The 26,143-nt window shown below is 46.6% G+C and overlaps 1 protein-coding gene across 2 annotated transcripts in view; it reads left to right on the forward strand.

The window, feature by feature from the left end:
- TFPT (TCF3 fusion partner) overlaps positions 1 to 26,143 on the forward strand; it is a 310,340-nt gene that overhangs the window by 237,203 nt on the left and 46,994 nt on the right. The gene's annotated exons all lie outside the window — the stretch shown is intronic.

Consider the following 26,143-nt stretch of genomic DNA (forward strand, 5'->3'; position numbering starts at 1 on the left):
CCCGGGGGCAGATTGGCACACCAATATGCCCCTCTGCGTCAAGGCAAGTTTAGTAAACAAAGAAAATTATTCAAAATGGCAGGCTGCCCTTTAGCAGGGGCTGAGGAGCACCCTACAACGCTGGGGAATTTTGTAATGTGAAGGGGGTGCACCTCTCAACCCCCACCCCAATTGGAGGGGCGGCGCATCTCATGTAGTCCTCCCCAGGGGCAGATAAAGGGGGGGCTCTCCTGCACTCCTCCCTGGGCTCGGGCGTCCCTTCCTAGGAGCAGATATCTGGTCCCAGGGAGGGCTGCATGACATGGCACCCCCTCCATTGCGAGTGGGGGTTGGGGGGAGGGGTCACTGCCCCATCCCATTAGAAAATTCCCTGTTCATTTGGGGTGCCCCACAGCCCCCCTAAAATGCGTTCCACCATTTTCCATTTTTTTCTTTGTTTACGAAACTTGCCTTGGTGCAGAGGGGCACATTGATGTGCCAATCTGGCCACAGGGTGCCAAACTCTTACAGCCCTACCCACTGGGGGGCCTGTCCCACAATTTTTGATGGTCTTCTCCCCCTCATCCCAAATGGGTGACGGGGGCACCTCATGCAGGCCTCCCTGGGCCTCCTACAAACGGCTGCGTGAGGTATACCCCCCTCCATTTGGGGTGGGCGGGAGAGGGCCACCAAAATAAAATGTGGGGGACAGGCCCCCCGGTGGGTGGGGCAGTAAGGTTGGGCACCCTGGGGCCAGATTGGCACACCAATGTGTCCCTCTGCGCCAAGGCAAGTTTCGTAAACAAAGAAAAAAATGGAAAATGGTACACTACACTTTAGGGCGGGCTGAGGGGCACCCTAAACCGACAGGTAATTTTCTAATGTAATGGGGGGGTGACCCTCTACCCCCCCACACCAAATGCAGGGGGGGCCATCTCATTCAGCTCGCCCTGGGGGCAGATAAGAGGGGGGCATCTCATGCAGCCCTCCCTGGGGTCAGATGCCCCTTCCTAGGAGCAGATATCTGCCCCCAGGGAGGGCTAAAAGGGGTGCCCGCATTTCCCCTTGGGGTGAGGTGGAGAGGGCCACCCCCTTTTCTGTAAAATAAATCCCTGGTGGCTAGTGGCCCCCCGCCCCCTCCCACCCAAAATTCCCTTTTTTCGTTTTCTTTTTTTTATTTTGCCCCCTTCCCTGGGGGCAGATGATCAGCCATCTGCCCCCAGGGGGGAGCCTAATCTGCAAGCCCCAACCTTTGGGAGGCCTGCACACTTATTCCTGGTGGCCCTCCCCCACCCCACAATTGGATCGGGTCCACCTCATGTACTCCTGCCTGGGGGCATAAATCTGCCCCCAGGGAGGGCTACAAGGGGTGGCCCCCCTTTCCACTTGATGTGGGAGGGGGAGGGCCACCACCATTTCAGGGGGGCAAAAAAATCCCAGGATCCCCCCAACCCCGTTGATTTCCTTGTGTTTTTGTTTTGTTTTTTTACCCCCTTCTCTGGGGGCAGATGATCAGCCATCTGCCACCAGGGTTGTACACATGTGCCCCCATGCTTTGGGGGAGTGGTGGGGGTCAAGGCCTGCTTACTGTAAGCAGCCGCCACCTCCCCCCCCCCCCCCACATTCAAAAACATCCCTGGTGTCTAGTGGGCATTGCTGCCCGTGCATCGAGCGCCCTGCGCCCGATCCGAGGGCAGCAATGCTGTCACAAAGGGTGTTGTTGGAAAGGGGAGAATCTCCCCTTTCCAACACCTCCCCCGATCTCCGGCTTGAAATACAGCCGGAGATCGAGGGGGAGAAGGGTAAACGCTTGCCTTTTTATTTTCACCGCAGCAGCCCGATATGGCTGCTGCAGTGAAAATTACTTTCACGTCGGAGTGCTTTACGCACGCCGACGTGAAACTGACGGTAATCCAGCCCCCTGGCAGTGAGGGGGGACCTCCCCCTCACATAGCCAGGGGGTTGGATTACTGTTTTGAGCGATCCCTGCTTTGCACGTCATCGAAGACAGCCCTAGCGCCAACGGGGACACCGGGCCTACCGGCGACCTCCACCGACCGTGAGGGTCGCAAGCCCTCCCCGCAACCGCGACTAGCGACTGGGCTACCTACATATAAGGGCGCTACCACCAAAACATCATGCGACGCGCGCGTAAGAGCGATATCGCCGTCGAAAAAGACTTGTCACCACCCAGTACGACGCCAGACGAACCCTCGACTGAGAAACTAGTCGTCGATAGCTTGGCGCGTATAGTTTCCAAGGACGGCCAGAAACGGACTGCAAGTGACACGCCGAAAACCGCTCACAAGGCCAGGGAAGCGCCGAGGATGCGGAAGGAAGGCAGGGACCGCTCCCACCGTGGAAAAAGGCCCTAGCCTGAGAGAAGGTTTCTCAGAAGGCGAAGGGACCTTATCCTCGACGTTATGGGACAGACCTAGATGGATAGAGGCAGAGGGACCTCCTTTTTTGCCTCCAGACCGTTCTGGTTTACCATACTGGACTGTTGAGAGATTCCAGTCATGTATGGACAATCTGGACAGATTTATGTCCACTCCTGAAAATAAAACACCTAAGAGACCAAGGGAGGCGCTTCAGGAGGACCCTAGGGCTAAATATTTAACCCCCTCCAAGAGGACATGAATACTTATGACCTCACTGAAGAAGACTCACTTCTAGGAAGATGAGGAGTTCTTAAATAGTGAAGACCAACAAAACCTAGGAACAGAAGAAGGTTTTGAGGAAAACACTGACATGGGTGGGGGGCATCGAGGAAGACCCTGATGAAGGTGGCTCACAGCCCTGGCAGTCACCAACAGAGTCTACAGACCCTGACATCTTAAACCTTCCCTCTCCTCAGACCACACCGGTCAGGAACTCATCACCAATCGATGATCAACCCACCTTCAATGCGCTACTTCGAAAGGCAGCAGCGCGTTTTGAGATTGAAACTGGCGAAATTACCCCTGATACTGATTTTGTGGAAAAGATCATTAAAGAAAAACCTCCCACTAGTCAGACCATTCCCCTCCTCGCCTCAGTTAAGAGACGATTTACTCCATCGCTGTCCACACCTGCCCTGGTAAGAGGGGTCAATCCCAGAATTGAAAAATTGTTTACTCCCTCTCAGTCAGACCCATTATACATTAGGGGTCACTCAATTCTGGACTCCTTGGTGGTAACTACCACAAGAAAAAGAGCGGGTGTTCCGCTGTCAACCAGCGAAGCACCCCCAGACAAGGAAGGAAAGAAGCTCTTTGCCCTGGGTAAGAGAATTACAGCCTCGGCAGCTTTTTCAACCAGAATTGCCAATAATAATACACTACTGGCAAGTTATGCTGATGCCCAATGGGGAAAATTGCAGCAAGACCTTGAAAGTTCCTGAGCCCTTAAGAACTCGCTTATTAGCCACAGTAACAGAAGGAACTCGGGTTAACCAGAGCATCATTAAAAAAACTCTTGATGCTGCAGAAACGGCTGGCCGTTCCTTAGTGCAGGGAATTCTTCTGAAGCGTCATGTCTGGCGCCGCAATTCGGGTATTAAGTCAAACACAGGCGTCACTCATTAACAAACCAATAGAGGAATCTAACCTCTTTGGGAAGGCAGTGGACGACGCACTGAAGACTGCAAAGAAAGAGTTCGACACCCTCAAGACCTTAGACCAAATCTCAAGGCCTCCCAATAAGTGAGGGTTTTGCAACAAACGCTTTTTTCGAGGGCAATGCCAACAGCAGCAGCAACAACAGCAGTACACTTCAGGCAACTGGTCCTCTACTCGGGGAACCAGTGGCCAGAACACGCAAAGAGGACAGCGCCATGGCAAGGGCAGAGGTCGGGGCCCCACTCCCAGAGGTTCCCCGGCTACCAACACCAAATGACCCGAACATCCGGGTCCCCTCCCATGCATCACCGGTCGGGGGCCGGTTAACATCTTTCCTACCAGCATGGGAGGGAATAACATCAGACCGATGGGTATTGTCAACCATAGCCCACAGGTACTGTATAGAATTCAGTCGGTCCCCCAAGTACAGACCCCCAAGGGGACGACGCCTGTCATCGGAACACCTCGCCATTCTTCTTCAAGAAGTGGAACTACTGCTACTAAAAGGAGCAATAGAGGTTGTGCCTCTATCACAGGTAACGGAAGGTATTTATTCAGTGTACTTCCTTGTACCCAAAAAGGACTTAACCATGTGCCCTGTGCTAGATCTGCGCCCAGCGAACAAATTTGTCAAACCTCAGAAATTTCGCATGGTGACCCTACAGGAAGTAATCCCCCTACTTTCGCAGGGAGATTACATGACAATACTGGACATGTAAGATGCATACTTTCATATTTTAATGTTGCCACCGCACAGAAAATACTGCAGGTTCATGATAGAGAGCAAACATTACCAGTTCACAGTGCTACCCTTCGGCATAGCGTCAGCGCCGAGGGTATTCACAAAAGTACTGGCAGTGGCAGCGGCCCATCTGCGCAGGTTGTCCATCCCAGTATACCCTTACCTCGACGATTGGCTCATAACAAGGGATTCTTACAAAACCTGCTTCTCAAATACCCAAAAGATTGTAGACCTTTTGTTCCAACTGGGCTTCTCCATCAACGAGAAGAAGTCCAGCCTAGACCCCTGCCAGTTCAAACAATTCCTAGGGGCTCTAATTCGAACAAAGGACGGCCTCGTCTTCCCCTCCAACGAGAGGGTCCAAAATATGCTGTTTCAGATCCCTCAATATGTGGCCGGTCGAGAGGTGACGGTGCGCAAAGCAATGCGTTTGCTAGGAATGATGGCATCATGTATATATTTGGTACTTCACGCGCGACTGCGCCCAATGCAAGAGTGGCTCAACAGCTAGTGGTGTCAGGCCAGCGGACAATGGGACGATCTAGTGGTGGTCTTGCAGGCCTTGGTTCTCTCGCTACGGTGGTGGTCGAAGGAAAACCTTATAATAGGGAAACCATTCGCCACCCCCGCAGTGGAGGCCACTCTAACCACAGATGCATCCCTCACAGGATGGGGGACTTGCCTATCCCATCAGACTGCACACAGAGTTTGGACTCAGAGTGTAGTGTCCAAACACATAAACTTGCTGGAACTGCTAGCGGTCTTCAAAGCACTGAAGGCTTTCCAGGCACACCTGCAAGGGAAGACAGTGATGGTCCTCACAGACACCATCACAGCCATGTACTATCTGAACAAGCAAGGGGGCACTCACTCTCCAGGACTGTCCAAGCTGTCCCAGAACATCTGGAAGTGGGCTCTCAAACACATGTTCCTGTTGTCACAACATGTACCAGGGGAACTTAATCTGCTGGCAGACGAACTCAGCAGAGACTTCCCTCTGCCCACAGAGTACGACTGGCAGTTACAAGAAGACATCGTCTTCGATGTCTTCACACAATGGGGATTCCCAGAAATGGATCTGTTTGCAACTCTGGAGAACTCCCAATGCTAAGATTACACCTCCAGGTACCCCCAGAACCAATCCAAGGGGAACGGTCTATCGATACCATGGTCAGGGAAATTTGTTTACGCTTCCCTCCCCCACCCCCCCGACTCCCCTTCTCAACAAGATGGTGCACAAGATGCACCAGGAACCAGTTATCATGATACTTGTCGTCGCTATGTGGGCCCGGCAGCCATGGTTCGCTCACTTGATGGAAATGTCTCCATCTCCTCCAGTGAAACTTCCCTGCCCGTACAACATGCTGTCACAGGACAAGGGCAGAACACTACACCCATGCCCACAGACCCTGAATTTAGCAGCCTGGTTCCTGAGGTCATAGAATTTGGACATTTACAACTCCCTTAAGATGCATGGACATTCTTAAGGAGGCTAGAACACCTAACACTCGTTACTGCTATTTCAGCAAATAGAAAAGATTTGTCATCTGGTGTAGAGATCAGAACATCAACGCAGTTGATTGCTCTCCCACACAGATTGTTCTTTACCTGACTCACTTATTAGACTCCGGTCTGGTCTTTAATTCCATTAAAGTTCATCTAGCTGCACTTTCCGCATACACCACTTCTCAACACAGTGTCATGGTGGAAAGTCCCAGTTATTAAGGCCTTCATGGAGGGAGTAAAGAGAATACACCCTCCTATAGCTAACCCAGCTCCCGGATGAGACTTAAATGTGGTACTTACCAGGCTTATGGGCTCACCCTTTGAACCCATGCACAAAGCATCCCTTAAGAACCTCACTCTTAAAACTGCTTTCTTATTAGCTATCACCTCCATTATGAGAGTGAGTGAACTACAAGCGCTCTCTATACTAGACCCCTTTGTAACAGTTCACAAGCATAAGGTTAAGGTGGTTCTACGCACACATCCGAGGTTTGCATCAAAAATTAATTTCTAAATTCCATGACAACCAATCAATAGAACTACCAACGTTCTTTCAGAACCCTTCAAGTTTGGGAGAAAAGAACCTGCATACACTAGATGTACGCAGGGCTGTCATGTTTTACATGGAAAGAACTAGACCTCTGAGAAAGACTAATCAGTTCTTTGTCTCGGTGGCAGCAGGAAGAGAAGGAGATGCAATTTCAAAATCCACTATATCTAGATGGATTGTCCAATGCATCATTCTCTGTTACACTACCCTTCGAGCCAAGAGCACATTCTACTCGAGGCACTGGGGCTTCCATAGCTTTCATTGCAAATGTCCCTCGAGTCCAGGTAAATGGAGTTCTGTATACACCTTTACAAAACCCTACTGTCTAGATGCTCACTCTAGATCTGATTCCCAGGTGGGGCAAGTTATAAGACATCTATTTTCTACTGTTCCCTCTCACAACCCACCTCCAACTCCGGGTACTGCTCGCTAGTCTATGCACAGCATGTGATTCTAAGCAGATTAACAAACATCAGAAGACAATGCATTCCTTAACGTAAAAGCATTTCTGATGGTTGTATCTGCTTAGATTCATATGTGCCCACCCTTCCTCCCCGCTCGAATGGAAGGACCATATACATCCTTACCTTTCTCTCTTTTCTGTACTCACTCACGTCTAATAGTCTCCCTCAGGGCAGAAAAAATACAAACAGAGGGACCTCGACGCGTCAGGGATTGTGGGTACAATGCATGTCACTATAGGGATAGTGTTAAAGACACGCCTTGTCGACGTCCCCTTTTCGACTACGAAAAACAAAATGCAATACTCCACAGTGACCACTGGATGTCGGACTATGCACAGCATGTGAATCTAAGCGGATACAACCATCAGAAATGCTTTTACGGTAAGTAATGCATTGTCATATTCAATAATATACAAAGCTAAAAACAAATGTTAAAAGCACTAAAACCTGCTGCTTTAAAACCACTCTACAGCCTGATTTTGCATATATATTTTAAATGGCATAATACAATTAAACAAAATTTAATGAGATCAATTGTCTAATTTAAAAATAATAATCTAAGGTTCCATGCTTTAATAAGAACCTTTGAAACACCAAGAATGTCTGTGGTATACAGAGCTCTCTTGCACATGCAGAGTGCTTCACCTCATGTTAATGCTTGTGGATTGTATAAGATTGGCATTTACAATTTTTTGTATAGGGGACAGTTAAAGAAATATGCTGGAGATTCGATTTCTGATGGACAAAAGGAGCAAAAAGTTTTGGATAACTTCCAACCTAAAGTTAATTCGACTAGTGGTAATACATTCAATCTGACTTTAATAAACTAAGATCTCATCTTTGGCCACACAATTAGATTCAAACAGATTGCCACATCTAAGATTTGGCTCTTGATGTGTGTGTTTGTATGGGGATTTGTGGCATGTTTGTGTGTGGTCTTTAAACCTTACACATTAATTTGAAAATGTATGCCAGTGAGATTGGTGCAAGCATGATTGGAAATGAAGGTATGACTAAACCATTTCATATTTTTTTTGATTGATCAACTGAGGGGCCTAAGGAGGGTGGAGGGTTGCTGGCATGACTGAGGAAATGGAATGTCACCAAATTTCAATAATTCATGCTGTAAGTAGCCCATAAATGATTTCATGGTATTGGGAAATATGGGCATAAAATGTTGACGCTTTTGCATTGGTTTAAAAGTGTACAGGGAGAGTGTTAATGAATTGAACAGATAAGGGAGGGACGTCTATTGGTTTCACGCAGATTTGGAAGGTACGGTTGAATTAAAGGAGAGATAGAAGTCATAGACTACAGATTGTGATAGGCAAATGGAATCAACGAGTTTATTATGGTCGATGTTGGCTGATATCTTTTGGGCCCTAATTGCAGCAACATGTTCATACTGTGGTATCCTGAATATAGGAGATGGACAGTGTACCAAGCTGGGTTAGAGGGATACAGAGAGGTAGTTGGTCTCGAGAGCTAAGGTATGGTGGGGTGTAATTAGTAGTAAATAGGATTCTATTACAATATTGATATCGAATGGTATTGATTCGGGAGGAATGAGGGGTGATTTATGTGGGGGTATGTTAAGGATGGGGTTTTTCTAAATTGTTTGTTTCATAGTTCAATTTTATTAGGGAGGGGAAGCCGGGACACAAGGAATCTAAAATGTATTTTTTATATAGTTACGTTGGCTTGTTGTTTGCTAACTGCATCTGTTTCAGCGGGGTTGGGTTGGGTTACGTTACTGTAGGTTTGAATATTTTCCCGAGTTTTTTACACTTGTTGATGTGACTTCTGCTTTACAGTGGGAGGGAATTGGAGTGGAGAAGATGAGTGAAGATCTACGAATGGTGACATGTAATGTCAATGGATTGAATAATGTGAATAAGAGGAAATAAATATTGCATTTTTTGAATGAGCAAAATGGTGATATGTTTCTTACAAGAGACGCATTTAGAGAAAGATGAAGTTGAGAAGTTGAGGAAAGGTTGGGTGGAGAGAGTCTATGGTGCGTCTTTCAATACAAAATCCAGAGGGGTAGCGAACCTGATCAGGAAAAAAAACTCCTATTAAGGTTCTGAAAGACATTTCGGACAGAGAGGGACGGATAATTGATCTGCTGGTAGATATTCAGGGTCATATGGTGTCTTTATGTAATATCTATGCACCATCTGTGGATGATGGGTCCTTCTTCAGAAAGGTGGTGCAGACGCTACAAGATTCAGGATCTAGGAATATTATCTTGGGTGGCGATTTTAATGTTGTATTAGACGTTATTATTGATAGAAGTAGGAAAACAACCAATGGACATATTGACAGGCAACATTTGGCATTGACCGATTTACTTATAGAACACAACCTAAAGGATTGTTGGAGGCTGGAGCATCCATCCAATAGGGAATATAGTTTTTTTTTTTACGGAGCACACTTGGTTTGTTGTAGACTAGACATGTTTTTAACAGCTGGTAAGATAACAGAATACTATAAAATGAGTGAAATCGGTAATATACTTTTAACTGACCATGCGCATATACTTATGCATTTGCGATTGAGATATACAATACACAAACATTATTTTTGGAGAATGAATACTGCGATGCTACAGAAAGATGATGAATTGGATGGATTAGTAAAGGAAATGGACTTCTTTGTAGCAGAAAATCATACTGGGGATTTGCGTGCTAGCATTGTTTGGGAAGCTTTTAAGTGCACGATGCGTGGTCATTTGATAGGTATTTCTAGTGGAAAGAGAAAGCAGAGTGACATTAAGGAGGCAGAACTAGGGAAAAAGATAAGTGAATTGTCTAGAAAAGTCATGGCAAACCTGACAGGTATTGAAGCAGCGTCTGAGCTGAAAAGAATGAAGAGAGAATTGAAACCGCTGATAGATGAAAGTGCAGAACGGAAGAACATCTATCTTAAATGTGCATATTACGAGAAGGGGGAAAAATGCGACAGATGGCTGACTTGCAGATTAAGGAAGAGGGAATCTGAGCGATCCATAAAATCGATTCGAGATAAGAATGACAAAATCGCCTACCACCTAGAAGAGATAAACAATGTTTTTTGAGACTTCTATGTGAATCCTTACAAAAATGAGTCAGAGGTGACTGGCAAGGGGGAAGAATTTCTGGAAAAAGTGGATCTTTCGATGATTACTGAGTGTGATTCGAAGTTGTTAGAAGAGAATATTACGGTTGATGAAATTAAAAGAGCAATTGGTAGACTGAACGCGGGGAAAGCCCCTCGACCTGATGGGTTTCCTGTTGAATTCCGCACTTCACCTATTGAAGGATGTGTATACGGAGTCGCTGATGAGTGGTTAACTGCTGGAGTCTACGAGACATGCTATGATTTCAGTCTTTCCGAAAAGGGGAAAGATGATACCCTACCAATGAGCTATAGGCCTATAAGTCTTATAAATACTGATAACAAAATTCTAGCTAGGATTTTAGCGATAAGATTGGAAAATCTGCTTCCATCATTAATTCATGGGAACCAATCGGGTTTTGTGAAGGGGAGGAAGACTTCAAGTAACATCAGGAGACTATTAAATACAATATTCAAAGCGAGAGATCAACAAGAAGAAAATGCTATTCTGTCCCTCGATGCGGAAAAAGCTTTCGATAGGGTGACTTGGGATTTCCTCTTCTCTGTGCTGATCAAGATGGGATTTGGAGAAAAATGTGTTTCGTCGATTAGACTACTCTACAATGAACCAACAGCTGAAGTTAACACTAATGGTATAAGGTCAGTGAAATTCAAATTGGAAAGAGGAACTAGGCAGGGATGCCCTTTGTCGCCATTACTATTTGTAATTGCATTAGAACCATTAGCTGCAGCTATCGGAGCTGAGGATAGGATGAAGGGATTATCGAGTTGGGGACAACGGTAAAAAATGTGGTTATTTGCTGATGACCTGCTCCTGGTCCTTGGGTATCTAAAACGATCTATACCGGTGCGTATGGAGATAATGGCTGAATTTCGTTTGTGCTCAGGCTACAAGATCAATTGGACAAAATCAGAGGTCATGCCTCTGACGCTTATTAGTGATAGGAAATTTGTAACGGATTTAGGATTTAGATGGTGTCCAGACAGATTGTTATATTTGGGAATTTCTGTTGACCCCTGGAATTAAAGACATGATATCGGAAAATATGAAAATTGTATGTTGTACGTTAAGAATAGATCTGTAAAGATGGAGTTTGTTGAACCTGTCACTTTGGGGCAAGGTGAATGCCTTGAAGATGGTTTCTGCCCCGAAGATTAACTATATTCCGAGTATGCTTCCTTTGATGATACCATCAACATTCTGGAAGGATTTGGACAGACTGCTTCAGGAATTCTTGTGGGATAAGAGGCCCCTGAGGTTGAAGTTGCGGAAATTGCAGTTACCACTGATAAGAGGTGGGTTAGGGGTTCCTACTTTTAGAGCCTATCACTTGGTTTAAATGTCTAATGTTTTGGTTCCCTTCATGGAGGATACGTATGATGAGTGGGTGGAGGCTGAGACTAGCTTCAATGGACCATTGACACCAGGAGCTATATTGACCTCTACCTCGAGACAGAGCTGTGGGAAAGATCCATTGATTGCGTGCTTGAGAAATTTGTGTAAGAATTTGTGCATTTTTGGGAGTAGACGTACTTAAGGAACCTGGTGCCTCGGTCTGGATGAACCCTTATATTAAAATAAATGGCAATGTGGTTTTTTGGGCAGATTGGTTTCTGGGAGGAGTTTGTTGGATAGCTGATCTGTTTAAAAATGACATTTGGATGACAGCGAGAGAACTACAGCAGCGCTATAAAATAGAGAACTTTAAAACTTCAGACTACAGAAAGCTTAAAAAGGTGATTGGGGATGTTGGCTTAGAGAAGAGAATTAATTTGGACCTGTTTACTAGGAAGGCAATAGGAGGGGAAGGAGGCCTGGCCAGCCGGGTATATAATATGATTGTGTGAAATTGCAAAGGTAATGACTCGCTGAGAAGAGTGGAGTAGAAGAATTGGTTCAAATATTTCAGAAGACTTGTGGCAACAAATGAGTATGAATGTTAAATTGTGCTCTTTAGGATTTACAGAGAGGTCAAGGCAAATTAAGATTCTTAATCGGAATTATTGGACACCAGAAAAAATGTGGAAGAGAGGGATGCTGGGGAGTTAAGAATTGTTGGAGATGTGTACATGAGTCGGGTACGTTGGAACACATGCTGTGCACTGGTCAGGTGTGTGATGGGGTGATTGAGGAGTTGCCTACTCTGAACTTCAAAATGGTGATATTGGGGAGAGATGAACTATTGGATGATCTTACTCCAAGTCAGAAGTAGTTTAGAGGGGCTATGATTGGCAAGAAGATAATTTTGCGCAATTGGAAATCTACCTTGACTTTGAATATTGAGACATGGTTAGCTGAAATGCCCACATTGGCAGGAATCGAGAGAGTATTTTACAGGAGAGAGGGGAAGATGGGTTTGTTTGAGAAAATCTGGGGAACATTTCTATTGTACTAAACTTGGTGAAGTAACTAAGTGTGTGGGTAGAGGTGGTGGGGAGGGGGGTGATTAGGGGATGTGGCAGATTTAGTGGGGGATTATGATTTACTATATCTCGTAATGTATATAATTGTATTGTTAAATGCTTTGTTTATTATAATTTGTCTGTTTCATGGGATGATTTGTATCGTTTTGTAACATGTTAATTTGTAAATAAAAGTTTAAAAAAAAATGTATATAAATGATCAGTAAATCATTGAGATTCAGCACTTGTACATCAGATTGCCTAAGAACCATGCTTCCAAAGCTTCTTTTGCTGCATCGTTATCCCTATCTGAGCCGAGGGTATTATTAAATCAACCAATACATTAGATAACCCAGTATTTCCAATGTTCTTCGTGTCTATACAAGGTACTGCCATCATCTGTTCTTTATTACATCCCACATTGCATTTGTAAAATATTTTATTTCAACATTTGTGTAAATGCAGCCAATGCATCACATGTTTTTGGAAAACTGGCAAGCAGATACCGTTGTGCCCAACTTCTGTACATAGTGAGGCAGCTAGGCTGCTCGCAGGTAAACCAAAAATATTCTTTAAAAACTTGCTTTCAACCAACTGTAGATTTGATACCCGATATCATCCCGACATTTTGCCACCATGCAGGCTGCCAACAAAGCCGGTGCTTTAAATGCAGTTATTTCTTATGAGAGAATCCCGATTCGGGGGTTGGGGGGCGGGGAGCGTTTGGGGTGTTCTGAAGTTTTTTATTTTTGTGGGCCCATTGTTATTTTTACTCGTGTCTGGAGTTTGGTGTGCAGCGAGGGCTGCGCTTGGGGTTGGATAGGGTGGCTGGATGGGATGTCGAAGAAGGGTTTAGTGTGGTCTATGGGGACGAACAGGACCTGAAGATGTTCGAGTATGACTGGTAGTGTGCGTGTTACGTGGAATGTCTGTAGTCTGAATGGCTATATTAAGACTCAGGGTGTTTGTGCAGAACAGGAGGGGGGGATAGCTTCATTGCAGGAGACGCATCTTAACCGTGATATACAGAATAAGCTAGTCGGGAAATGGGGAAGGCAGTTGTGCGGCTCCCCTACTCTGCATTTGCCAGAGGTGTCCTGGCACCTACTGCCCCCTTTCGGATCCTACAAACTAAAGGAGATGACGAGGGTACAATGGTGCTAGTCTTAGTGCTCTTGGGGGTGAGGGGGGTGTGCATTGTGAATTCCTATGCGCCTAATCATACCATCACACATTTTTTTGCTTCACTATATTCGAGACTGTACCATTATAGGGGTGCCCTGTGGATATGTGTTAGGCAGAAACCTGTGCAGTTCCCTTAGGGACCACTGCAAAAGATTTTGGACTACAGGTGTTGGCAGTAAACCCACTTGGTAGCAGTCTGTACCACCCAGATTTACCTTGTAGCTGTGGCTGAGCAGTCAGACCTCCCTCAAGAAGAGTTGGGCAGTATGCAAAGTATACACAATAGGCACTCGGATACAATAATACAAACAAACACTGACCAGAGCTTTGGTATCAAAGTATATAATTATTTATTTAAAAACGCACTGTTTGAAACACTCCAGCACTCTTATTGTAAAACACTCTAAACACTGTTACTATTATAATATATACAACCCTTATTCCTTATCAAATAAGTCTTAGTAAAACACCGCTTATTTTCATACAGAGGTGAGCGCTTAACTAGATGGCATTCCAATAAGTTTATGAAAAAGGGAGGGAAAAAGACAGAATATGGAAAGGTACACCACTATAAGATTTAGGAACACTATTAGCAGGCAGAAGAGCAAAAGTCACTTGTGAGCCAAAGTCCATAGGCTGGGCCCACTCTTAGAGAGAGCAGAGCACAAATGCGCCCAAGATCACACAGTTACACTAAGCTTGGAAAATCTTGCAGAGAGTTCAAAAAAGTGTTTAGAGAGGCTCAGAAACGTTTAGCCAGGGTGTCCCGGGCTAACACAGGTTCGAAAGCCGGGCGCTAAATCTACCCCGTACAGTTGGTGGCAAGGGAAGCCAGGCGGGACACGGTACCTTAAGTGGGAAGGATCCTCCAGCGGAGGCAGTTGTTCCTGGCAGTGGGTGCAAGTCTCGTCGTTGTCCAGGGGAAGAGAAGATCTCGACTTGGAGGAAAAATGAAGGTCGTTGCACTACCAGGGAAGAAACCAGCAGCAGAGTTTTCCGGTTATAGCTATTACCCTTTAATTCGCGGTCGTGGTAAAACGTGGTATCCCGGTTGCCGGGGTGCTTGGCACAGGCAAGGCGGCCATAGATACGTCGGGAAGGCGAAAAGACGGTGAAACTGGTTATCCCCACCAGTCAAAGGAAGAAGACTCTCTGGCGGGAGATCTCCTCTGTCGTTGGGAAAAGTGGTGAGACGGTCCAGCAGGGCTCCACCGGTGGTGTCGGCTCAGCTTCTCCCTCGTCGGATTCTTAGGTCCTGTGGCGACTTCTGAAGTTCCAGTCCCCAAAGCCCTGCTTTTATGCAGAAAACCCCCATTCACTCAGCCTAGCTGTCACTCAAACATGCTAAGTGGTGAGCCGGCCGGCTCACCACTTGGGCCAATCAGGACGGAGTGCGACTTGAGTTGCCTAGGCAACTCAGTCCAGGGTGCCTAAATCCCCCTCCACCCCTCCTAAGTACCCCAGAAAGAGTGGCACCACTTTGGAGGGCTTCTGTGGAGAAGCCCGCCAAAAATTGGAACAAAGGGCTCGACTTGGGTTGGAGTCACAGAAGAGAACACAAACGCCATTTTAGAACCGAGTTTTGGCAAGAAATACCAACCGGAGAATTAATATTAATTAAATAAACCGGCGGTATTTTCGAGGCTATCGTAATTAAATAAATAAAAATAGTAGCCTCGAACAATGGGAAAATCCCATAGAGAAATATTTGCGGTTGAATATAAAAAGTAGTATCCACTGCCACCAGCCAAAACTCGATCAGAGGGGACGAAGACGTGCCCCCTCGACTAACAGACCCCGGGGCAATTGAATTGCCCCAGCCAGTACGTCCACAATATGATGGTTTGTGCTGGTTCTGTTCAGAATTCAAGACTAGTAAAGTCAATGGTGACTTTACATGCCCTGGGAGACGGTAGTCAGTCCCAGGGTCTGGAGTCTATACTGGGGGGTCACTATGACACCCCTGTGTTACTGCACTGAGGGTGCTGTGTAACACACATCACAAAAACACATAAAGCCCTATGGGGTAAAGACCCCATAGCCCATTAAACACATCTAGATTCAAAGAAACACCCTCAAATCATGCCCAAGAGTGAGGGTAAAAGAGTCTCACTCTTGGCAGGAGAAAAAAATAAACCCAAAAAATCCAGCAAAGCTGCTGGGGGACTCGCTAGGTTAGGAAATTCAGCCTAAACAGAGAATTCTCCCTAACAATATGGGGGGCGTGATTTTAATTGCACGTTGGATCAGATGATTGACAGGTCGGAAAACAAATACAAGTGGCCTACTCGTACCTTTCGGCCACACACGGGTTGCACACCCGCATGGACTACATCTTTATGGGGTGGGAGCCACTGGGGGAATTTACTGAAGTGGCTTGTAGGGCTTAGGGTCCTCTCTGATCACACACCATTGATGGCCACATGGTGAAGGAGATCGTGCAGGCCCCCACCATAGTTTTTACATTAATAGTGGATGGGACGGGCACACTGCGACGTGTGAGGGGCATCATGAAGGACGCAGACAAGAGATTCAAATTTCACAATACATAATTTTATTAACTTAAATGTCAGGCCTAACTTGCTCTAATCTAAGGTGGGAGTTTCCTACCTAAAGAAAACTGAGTTTGAGTCAGAGTTCAACTGAAGAATCTGTCTCTGTCCAAAACCTATACTTACCCTCACAACTAAATGTATACAATGTGTAGGGATGTCGGCAACCGAAAAGAACACAGCGTTTAACCCAAAGTCTGAGCTTCTTCCAGATCGCAGCTTTTTTTCAGCTCCCCTTCCCCAAGTGTGAAACAGTTCCACAACACAGTCTCAGAATTATACTCTATAGACTAAAAAGGAAATGGTCTGAATCAGGACCTGGGGTTCCCTTCCCCAAGTCTAAAACAGTTCACAACAGAAGCACTTCTTTAGGGATTCACTTCTACTTGACTTGGTTTAATTCAATATTCAATGTTCAGTTTCAACTTCAGTTTTAGTAGGTCAAAAATTAAAAAGTTCTAGTTTTACTTTATTTAGCTGCGGGTTCCTGTTACCGGAGCCAGTGTGCGGGACCTGTGGCTAACTGACGGCAGACCTTGTAGCAGGATCCAAGGGAAGGTGCAGGAAGGGCACACCAAACCAAGGGAGACACCGGAGAGGACTGACCGGGAGAGCAGGCGGCACGTCCCATCCCAGAACAGCAACACTTCACACAGTATGCAACTCTCGCGCCCTGCATTCGTTATGGACCATGAGGAGCGCGTCCTGGCTTGCCCTTCGCTTACAGCTAAGGAACACCTACCACAAGGCCTTCAACGCAGAGAGCACCATCCTGCGGACCCAGGGTGCTAACTGGCTGCACTGTGGTTAGAGGCAGATTCCGAGGCAGCGAGATGGTGGCAATGTCTCGGGAGGATAGCTCGGGGGCAACGTGCTCGCCTTGGAAGCAAGATGACACGGAGCAGCACAGGCTCGATCCCTGGGTCCGTGCTTCGAAACGTCTGGGTATTAAGCGCGTTATAAATAACCTATCATTGGACATAGTCAAAGAAGAATGGGAAGAACAAACCCTGTCGAATTATGTAGCAGACATAAGAGGTGTCCTCGGAAGTCTTGGGGACTTAGCACGGTTGAATCTAGGACTAGCACAACAAATACAAGAAGACTATTATAATCGCCTTAGCCGCATGAGGACCTTTCAACCAGGTGACAAAGTGCTGGTACTTCTACCAACTAGTAGCAATAAGATGCTAGTCCAGTGGAGGGTATCATATACGGTAAGGGCTGTCTTGGGTGTGGTGAATTACCTCATCAGCCAGCCTGAAAAGCAAGACTAAGGGAAACTATCATGTCAACATGTTGAAAGAGTGGAAGGAACCAACGAAGGCTATGGCCTTACTATTTTCCCCAGAAGGCCACAGCACAGAACAGTTCCATCGAGGTGAACCATATGGGTTACTAGATGTCCATTGGGGCACCCACTTAACTGACCTAAAACAAGAGGTCTTGAAGGTTTTAAAACCTTACGCACATGTTTTTTTTCCAGCTTGCCAGGTAGGACTTAACCTCATCAAACATTCTATCGATGCCATCCCTGGCAAAACTATTTGCCTGAGACTGTATCCCTGAAGCAAAAAGGACCGAAATTCATGCAAAAATCAGATGTTGAGAATGTAGATCATTGAACCCTCTAGCCTTGGTGTTCCCCAATTGTTCTTGTGCCAAAACCGTATGGCTACACCCAGTTTTGTATGGACGTCCGTCAACTGAATTTCATCTCGACCTACAAGGCTTTCCCAATGCCCAGTAGCAACGAGCTGCTCTAAAGACTTTGCCGCTGCATACTTCTTGAGCACAATTGGGTAAACCAAGGGCTATTGGCAGATTGCCCTCTGAAAGGAAGACCGACTAAAAAACACGTTTGCCAGCCCTCAAGGGTTATATCAGTTCAGTTCTTCCTTTCGGGCTACATGGGACTGCTGCCACTTTCCAGTCCCTCATGGATGAAGTACTCATGCCACATATGCTTCTGCTTATCTCTACGATATTATTGTATTCAGCAGCATCTGGCCAGAACATCTGGAACACCTCAAAAAAGTAGTAACTACCTTGGGAGAAGCTGGTCTGCATATAAACCAAAACAAACAGTTCTGGTGACTAATCAAACCAGGCACTCGGATACACTGTAGGAGGGGGAGAGATTAGGCCCCAAGTGAACAAGGTTGATGCCATACTACAGTTGCTGTTATCCACAAACAAGAAGGCCATTAGATTGTTCTTAGGATTCGTCGGAACAGAGGTTTGAATCCCGAATCTGTGCTTGGAAACCCAACTCTGGTATTAAGCGCGTTTATAAAAAACCAATTAAATTAAAGGGATCTGTGATGAGCGATGCAAGTATAATTGAATATCTAAGGAGTGGCTGAACTTTTGAAACCAACATAGATCCCATATACAGAGTGGTCCGGCACCACATTGGTTGCTAATTCGAAGGTTTCCGTTAGGTATCCAACAGAGTGTAAAATTGTGAATGGTGAAATCAGTTGGCCTGCAACGGGTTGAGCACAAACCTGTGCATTTTCAAGTCTTCGATAGCTAGTACGAGAGTGAAATTGGTTGGTGCCCGGCCGAGGGAGACTAAATGTGAAAAGGAATCGGAGCTGGGCTGAAGGGGATCCGGGATGAACCGCGAGTCACCCGAGAAAGCATATTCTATAGGCATTGAAGAGGAGGATCTGAACCCAGAAAAGGGGATCCAAGGTGAAGATTGTGGTATGAAAGGGATCTGAGCCCGGCAGAGGAAGATCCAGGGTGAAGAGTGAATTGTCATACTTTGAAAGGAATTTTTCGTTTGTTTGGAACATCAGGCCCTCAATCAAGAGGCTTTTGATAACTTAAGAGGCTTGGGCATAGGCGGCCATGATGTTGGTAATGGAACTGTGTCTTCGTGCCAAAGAAGCCAGAGAGTGTGCTATGCTCGAGTGAAACACCTTGTACCTTGCTGAAAACGTGGGGAAGGGAGGCCAACAGCCTGAACATCCTTACTTATCATTTTGTGAACACTTCTTTCTTTTTCATGAACATTACCCCTCAATATTTGTAAATTAGCTGTAAGGATTAGCAATAGGTTTTTTTAGTATAGGCCCTTTTATTTTGACGAGACTCCACTAGGATGCGTTATTTGATGGTCGTAGCTTGCTCCCACCTGTAGATTTAGGATTAGATGGGCGTTCATCATACATTTGGTAAAGTTCAATAAACACCCTTGAACTGTGGTCACTTATGTCTGTCTAACTTCGATACCATGCCTTCCTGACACCCGCTACAGTGGTTGGCCGTCCAGGAACACTCTAACCACAGAGTGTTGCAGTGGTTTCTTACGTTGCAGCCTTTTACGTTTCGGACACTTCACAAACCAGTTTTGTTCCAACTGGTGGCAGATTATCTGTCCCAGACTGTCAATCTGCCTGAGCGGCTGAACCCTTCAGTGGGGGTTTGTAGCCGCAGGTCCCTGTTAAGGGAGCCCATGTGCGGGGACCAGTGGCTAACTGAAAGCAGACCTTGTAGCAGGAACAAAGGGAAGGCGCAGGAAGGGCACATCAAGCCAGGGGAGACACCAGAGAGGGCTGAGCGGGAGAGCAGGCGGAACATCCCATCCCAGAACACCAATGCGGTATGCAACACACTCATCCCGCATTAGTTACGGACCATGAGCAGCGCTTCATAGCAAGTCTTTTGCTTACAGCTAAGGAACACCTACCGCAAGGCCTTCAACGAGAAGAACACTATCCTGGGGACCCCGGGTGCACACTGGCCGCACAGTGGTCACAGAGGCGGATTCGGCAGTAATGTTAGGTTAAAGTGGCAACAGAGGGAGAGTGGGATCAAAGGCGCCGGGGCTAAGGGACCCTATACATACACAAGGCAGCAAGAACAGTCCCGATTGGCTGTTGGGCAGTACTGATAGTAGAAAGCACAGCAAACGCGATACTTTGCGTCAGTCTTGTTCTGCTTCTTGCAGGACACACATACAGCAGAGGATTTTGTTGGGCTTATTAAGGCTGGTACGGACAGAAAAAGGAGAAACCCTCCTTATATCCTGGAATGGATATAGCTACCTTCAGAACCACGAAGGAAAAGTTGAATTTGTTATTGAGTTGAACTACAAAAGCACTGTGTTCCTGAAGAATACAAAGGACCTTTTGTTTTACTGCAACCCTGTCTTGGTCCCTCAATACCACAAGTGGTGTTAGAAGTGGGATTCGGGGATTCAAGCACGCCATGGAAGCACTCCTCAAGACCCTGGCAGAAGGGAAGCAGCAGCTGCAACAATTGCTACAAGTCCAGAGCCATCGGGCTCAGGCTGATCGTCAAGCCTTCCAACAGGCGATCCAAATCCAGAGTGTTACCCATGAGAAGAATCGGGAGGCCCTTAAACAAATCACTGATGTGATAGTGGCTACCCGAGGACATCCAGTGGTGCCAACTTCGATCATTCAAAACAACCAACCAGAGGAGGACTCTCGATTTTTCTTCACAAACTTTCAAGGAGTGATCAGGAACGCACAATGGGCACTGGAACAATGGGGTCACTGTATTACACCACTCTTACTGTTGTCATCCAAGGGGCATATCAGGCGGCTAACCCATCAGGCGATACCGCTTATGATGAAACAAGCCATCCTAGAATGCCTTGGAATGGACGATGAGGCCTTCCGACTTTGTAAAACCAAATTAAAGCCGGGAGAAACACCTTGCCAGTTATACTACCACATTCAGGATTTAACTGAGAAATGGCTAAAGCCCATCTCAGCTTCAGTGGCCGAAATTACAGAAATTATTCAGCTGGAGCAGTTAATAGATGCACTCCCTGGCCCTATCCATAGATGGGCGAGACTACATCATCACCCTACATTATCCCCCTACATTATCCGAGACCATTAATACTGCTACAGCCCATCAAAGGGCTGGATTCACTAAACATCCTGGAACAGGAGGAGCCATAAAGCCTAAAAAATGCATAGGTTCCTGTTGGCCCTCTCTAGGCCAAAAGGTAATCCGAGCCAAACCACGAAGTACCCCGGTGCCTCCCATATCGAGACAGCCTCCGTGCATTGACTGCAGAGAGTGGAGACACATTGCCCAGTTCTGCCCATGAAAAACCAAACCAGAACCCATGGAGGTGGGGCACTCCAATCCTAGGAGTATCTGAGACTAAGATACCCATATACGGTAGACGTGACCGTAGATGGAATACCGGCCCAGGCGATACTAGACAGTGTGAGCCAGCAGATGGCGATCACCCCTGAAGTAAGTGGTAACGAGGAATGTGATGGCCCTCCTATATTTATCATATGTGTTCATGGGGATATAGGGTCTTATCCTTCTATGGGTTATTTATAACAAAAATGTTGACCATAGGGCCAACATAATGCCTTCCTTGTCTCCCGTTTTACTGGGATATGCCGTTCCGAGAGTGCAATAGTGAGGATGAATGGCTCAAAGAAGCATCTTTTTCGAAGGTGGAATTAAGGGTACCGGCTCTACTGAAACTATGAAACTCGGAAGGAGATAAGGAAAGAGAAACAGAAGTGGAATGAACAAAACACAACTGTCTGTGTAACCAATTGGATGCGGGAAGGAGCCGAGGCACCCTTCCGCTCAAAGTCAAAGCGATCCAACTCTCCACAGAGCCCGGGAAACAAGCCCTTAGTTCATAGGATTTAAATTCGTCCACGGGATCGTGGTTTAAGGAGAATAACTAGGGATGGGGAAATCGAGCAGTTACTGCTTCCAAGATGTTTTCGGGTGATGGTTATAAAACTGGCCTATGACGAACCGACGGGGGGACACTTATCAGCTTAAACACAAAAGAAAGTCTTGAAATGCTTTTATTGGCCCGGCATTTACAGAGAGGTCTCTAAATATTGTCAGGAATGTGTGGTCTGTCAAAAACGAGCCTGTATATCCCTCTGAAAGCACCTCTAGAACAAACGCCCCTGATAAAGGAGCTGTTCCAATGAATAGGAATGGATATCCTAGGACATCTAAACCCCAAAAGTCACAGATATCAGTATCTACAAGTGCTGGCAGATTACGCGGCACGCTACCCAGAAGCCTTCCTGACGAGGGGTATATCTGCTACCCAATTGTGTGACCTGCTCATACCTTTCTTCGCAAGAGTAGGGATACCCAAGGAAATCGTTGCAGACCAAGGCCAAACATTTCATGTCCACCTTAACTAAGCATGTTTGTCAACAATTGAACATAAAACAGATACGAACGTCCGTATATCTGTTATGCTCACCTGGTCTCTTCGGAGGCGCTGGGGCACGGTTGCAGCCCTCCCAGGAAATAATCGCCCCCGTCCAGTCTTTCCCTCTGCGGATAAGCTGTGAGCGGTGGAAATTGGTGACACTGCTCCTGCGTGGATATGAGAAAACATAAGTGTGCTGATCAGTGACAAACCCTTCTACACAAGGTGCGATTTCTGTGGGCATGTACCGGCCCATAGGGCTCACCTGTTAGTTATTGATGGTAAACTCTCCATCCTGCTATTTCTGGCAGGCGCGCTTGTCAATGGGATCTAGTTCCTTCACTGATCCCCCGGTAAGTAATAGTCCAGTCCAGCTGCGACTATGCTTCTCCTCTTGTCTCTTTCCCTTTCAGTTTTCTCTTTGCCGTTCTCCTTTTCTGTCTTGGTATTATTGCTCTCAATATTGTTGTTAATTCCTGAATAACATTTTCTCTTCTGTTTTCTTCCCAAAAGATGGAAAGGCGGCCAAAAAGCAGCTGTGGGGGCGCGGAACGCAGCCAGGTGGAAGATGGATGAAACCGCAATGTCCGACAACAGGTGAGTGATGGTTTAAGGCAAAGCGCAAGGTTCGGTGGTACCGTGACCTTAAACTGAATGTCTTTTGTGTCTATCATTGCCTTTCGTTTTTACTTGCAGGTGTTGCTGTCGCGGACGAAGCGCGTTGTGCTGCGTTGCCAAGATGAAGATTTCAGCGTCCCAGAAGATTTGAAGATGAGCTGTGATGCCAGGATGAAGATGTCAGCATTCTGAAAGATTTGAGGAAGAATGTCAGGATCAACGAAGACACGCACAGGTGAGAGCAGGTTCCCCAGTTGGTAAGTATGAAAGCAGGAAGCAGGATTTCCAAAGGTAAGTTTAATCCTAGGCAGCGGTGAGCGTTACCCTGCATGGAAGTGCAGAATAACGCAAAGCGTCCGCCTCATGGATTGGCAAAGCTTATATAGCTGTGATCGTGGGCACGCCCACTAGGCCTGGCTTGCCTGCCACACCCTGCCACTCTGAGAGTCAGCACATGCAAGGCAACCCAATAGCAGCAGCAGCCACACCCAAGAGTACAGGTGGGGCTGCTTTAGTGATGGAAGTTCCTATATTAAATGCACCTTGCACCCGAAATGAGTTATGTCCAAAATAAAAGCATTCTTGTCCCAAATAAATGTTCTTGCTTATTGTTCATGAGCCTGGTGCCAAATGCACCAGGACTGTCCATTTGGGGCTCCTGTGCATGTGGCCCTTTAATGTTTGAGTTCTTGGCCCGATGACCATGACAATATCACGCCCAAACTGATGAACTTGTCGAGCATTATAACAAGACCCTGAAACAGATGCTAAAAAGGGCGACAGCTCAGAGTGGTAAGAACTGGGACCAGTCTCTACCTTGAATACTAATGGTCCTACAAGACACTCCTCAACAGGGTTTTCCCCTCATTCGAACTGTTGTTTGATCACCAACACTTTCCTTTTGGTTTATTTGCATTCAAGCCGGTATTCAAAAAAACATATTTTTTAACTTTGATTCGGTTCAGTGTTTAAATATACTTATGCACTTTATAAAGTTAGGTGATAAAGATTTCTTTACACAATAGAAATGTCCCTTTCCCAGGTTGGAACCTTTCAAAACCGAAAAGGGAAATGCTGCATCTCACCGAGGATATTTAATTCCCCTTCTCCAAGAACCCTCCACCCAGGTGATCCTCCCTCGCTTCTCCAACCCCAGGGTCAGGATCCAATAGTGATGGCCTTTGGCCTGGCCACCTGCGCAGAGGATCCAAAGGAAGTATATGTGAGGATGCCCTAAGGTTCTCACAGAAGCCTTTAAGATGTTTTTTTAGAGGGGCGGGGGGGCGACGGAAGGAGAAGTTGGATTCCCTCACTGATGGGAAGGGGAAAATGGAATTAGTGGAAGGGTGGGCTGCAGGAACAGGACAGAAGGCCGGGTACCTGATTGAACTGCAACAGCGGTGTATAGCAGCATGGGACCGGTTGGGCAAATTTGAGTTTTCAGAATACACACAGAAGTTGCACGTGGCGGGGATAAACTTGGGAGGCTGTTGGCCCGGTTGTGTAGCAGGGAGGATAAGGGAGAAATTATTACCCCTATACGGGATGAACCGGGGACCATTAGGCATGGGCAAGAGGAGATTAATAAGGTCTTCGCTGAATACTGTGAGACCCTGTATTCATCTGGAGCGGACACTTGAAACGTTGACATGGCCGAGGACTTGTCTCATATAGCACTGCCTCGCCTCAAGCCAGACCAGAGGGAGATTTTGGATGCCCTGCTCTCAGTTGAAGAGCTACTGGTTGCAATACGGGAATTGCTGTCTGGCAAAACCCTGGGAGCGGATGGCTTGCACAGGGAATTTTACAAGGAGTATGCTGAGACGTTGGCTACCCGGCCTTTGGAGACACTTGAGGAGGCGTATGAGATAGCGATGTTGCCTTGTAGCTTGTGGGAATCCATCATAATCCAGTCACCTGTGCTTAAACCAAATAAATCCCCAATAGATTGCAGCTCGCACAGACCCCTGTCCATGGTCAATTAAAATTGTAAGATCCTGACAGCCCTGTTGGCTTCAGGTTAAAGAGAGTGATTGGCACGCTGATCCACGCAGACCAGACAGGGTATGTGCAGGGCAGGAATGCCACATGGAACCTGAGGAGGCTTCACCACATTATAGATAGCATTAGGAATTTGAACTTGGAATGTGCAGTGACCTTGTTGGATACTGTTAAGGCATTATACAACCAGTCCCATTGGACAGAGGCAGAGTCTTTGCATCACTTTGGTGTTGGGGATGGTTTTCTGAGATGGGTTTGCCTAGTGTACACTGGTCCCACGGCCGGGGTCTGTACGGGCAGGCAGATCTCTTTAGGGTGGGTGCTGGGGAAAGGCACTACGCAAGGATGCCCGCTTGTCTTGATGCTGTTTATCCTAGTGTTGGAACAGTTTGCAGTCTTCCTTAGATCAGAGTATTTGGAGGCGGGCATCCTGGTGGATGCGGTTAGACCGTTAATTTCATTTTAAGCGGATGATATTCTTCTCTACATTACATACCCGGATGACAATTTACAATACCTTTTTGACGTGATTGACTGATTCGCTGAGGTCTCGGGTATAAGCATTAGCAGATCAAAGTCCTGTCTGTTACCGTTAGCCGGGCTGCAGGGCCGCTGTAGTGTCTCGCTGCCCAATATGTTTGCCTCGGGAGACGGAGACTTTTAGGTACCTTGGGTGAATGTTCGGCATGACTTCCCTGCCACGCATGCCCATAACACACAAAAAGCTCTGGTTGGGATAGGTAAGTCCAAGGTATTCTGGAGGAAGCTCCCATTGTCCATGATTGGTAGAGTGGCATTTTTGAAAATGGTTGTGCTCCGTACCTGCTATATTACTTTGCTAATATACCTTTTTAACATCCCCAAGCTATCGATTAGGAAGCTGCATTCTACCATCAGAGAGTTTGTTTGGGGAGGACAGAGGAACAGGATTGTGTTGGACACCTTGCAGAGGGGCTACAGTGATTGGGGATCGGGGGGTTTGCCTGCCCCGGTTTGAGCTGTATTACTTGGCATGGCAGCTGCAGTTTGTCATGGGCTGGCTCGTGGATGAGCCTTCTTTAGACACTAGCCTGTTACAACCTGCTATCAAGCAGTACTTTCTAAAGGAGCTGCTGTGGGTACAAGAGAGCACAGTTTCCTGCTGGCCTCGCCTCTTGGTGTTGGGTAGTATCTTATGGCGCAGGATGTGGAGACTTCTGGGGGTCGCAGATCGTTATTCCCCTAACAT

Source organism: Ambystoma mexicanum, chromosome 1q (genome assembly GCF_040938575.1).
Source record: "Ambystoma mexicanum isolate Mex_15411 chromosome 1q, UKY_AmexF1_1, whole genome shotgun sequence".
In the NCBI taxonomy this organism is placed as follows: Eukaryota; Metazoa; Chordata; class Amphibia; order Caudata; family Ambystomatidae; genus Ambystoma; species Ambystoma mexicanum.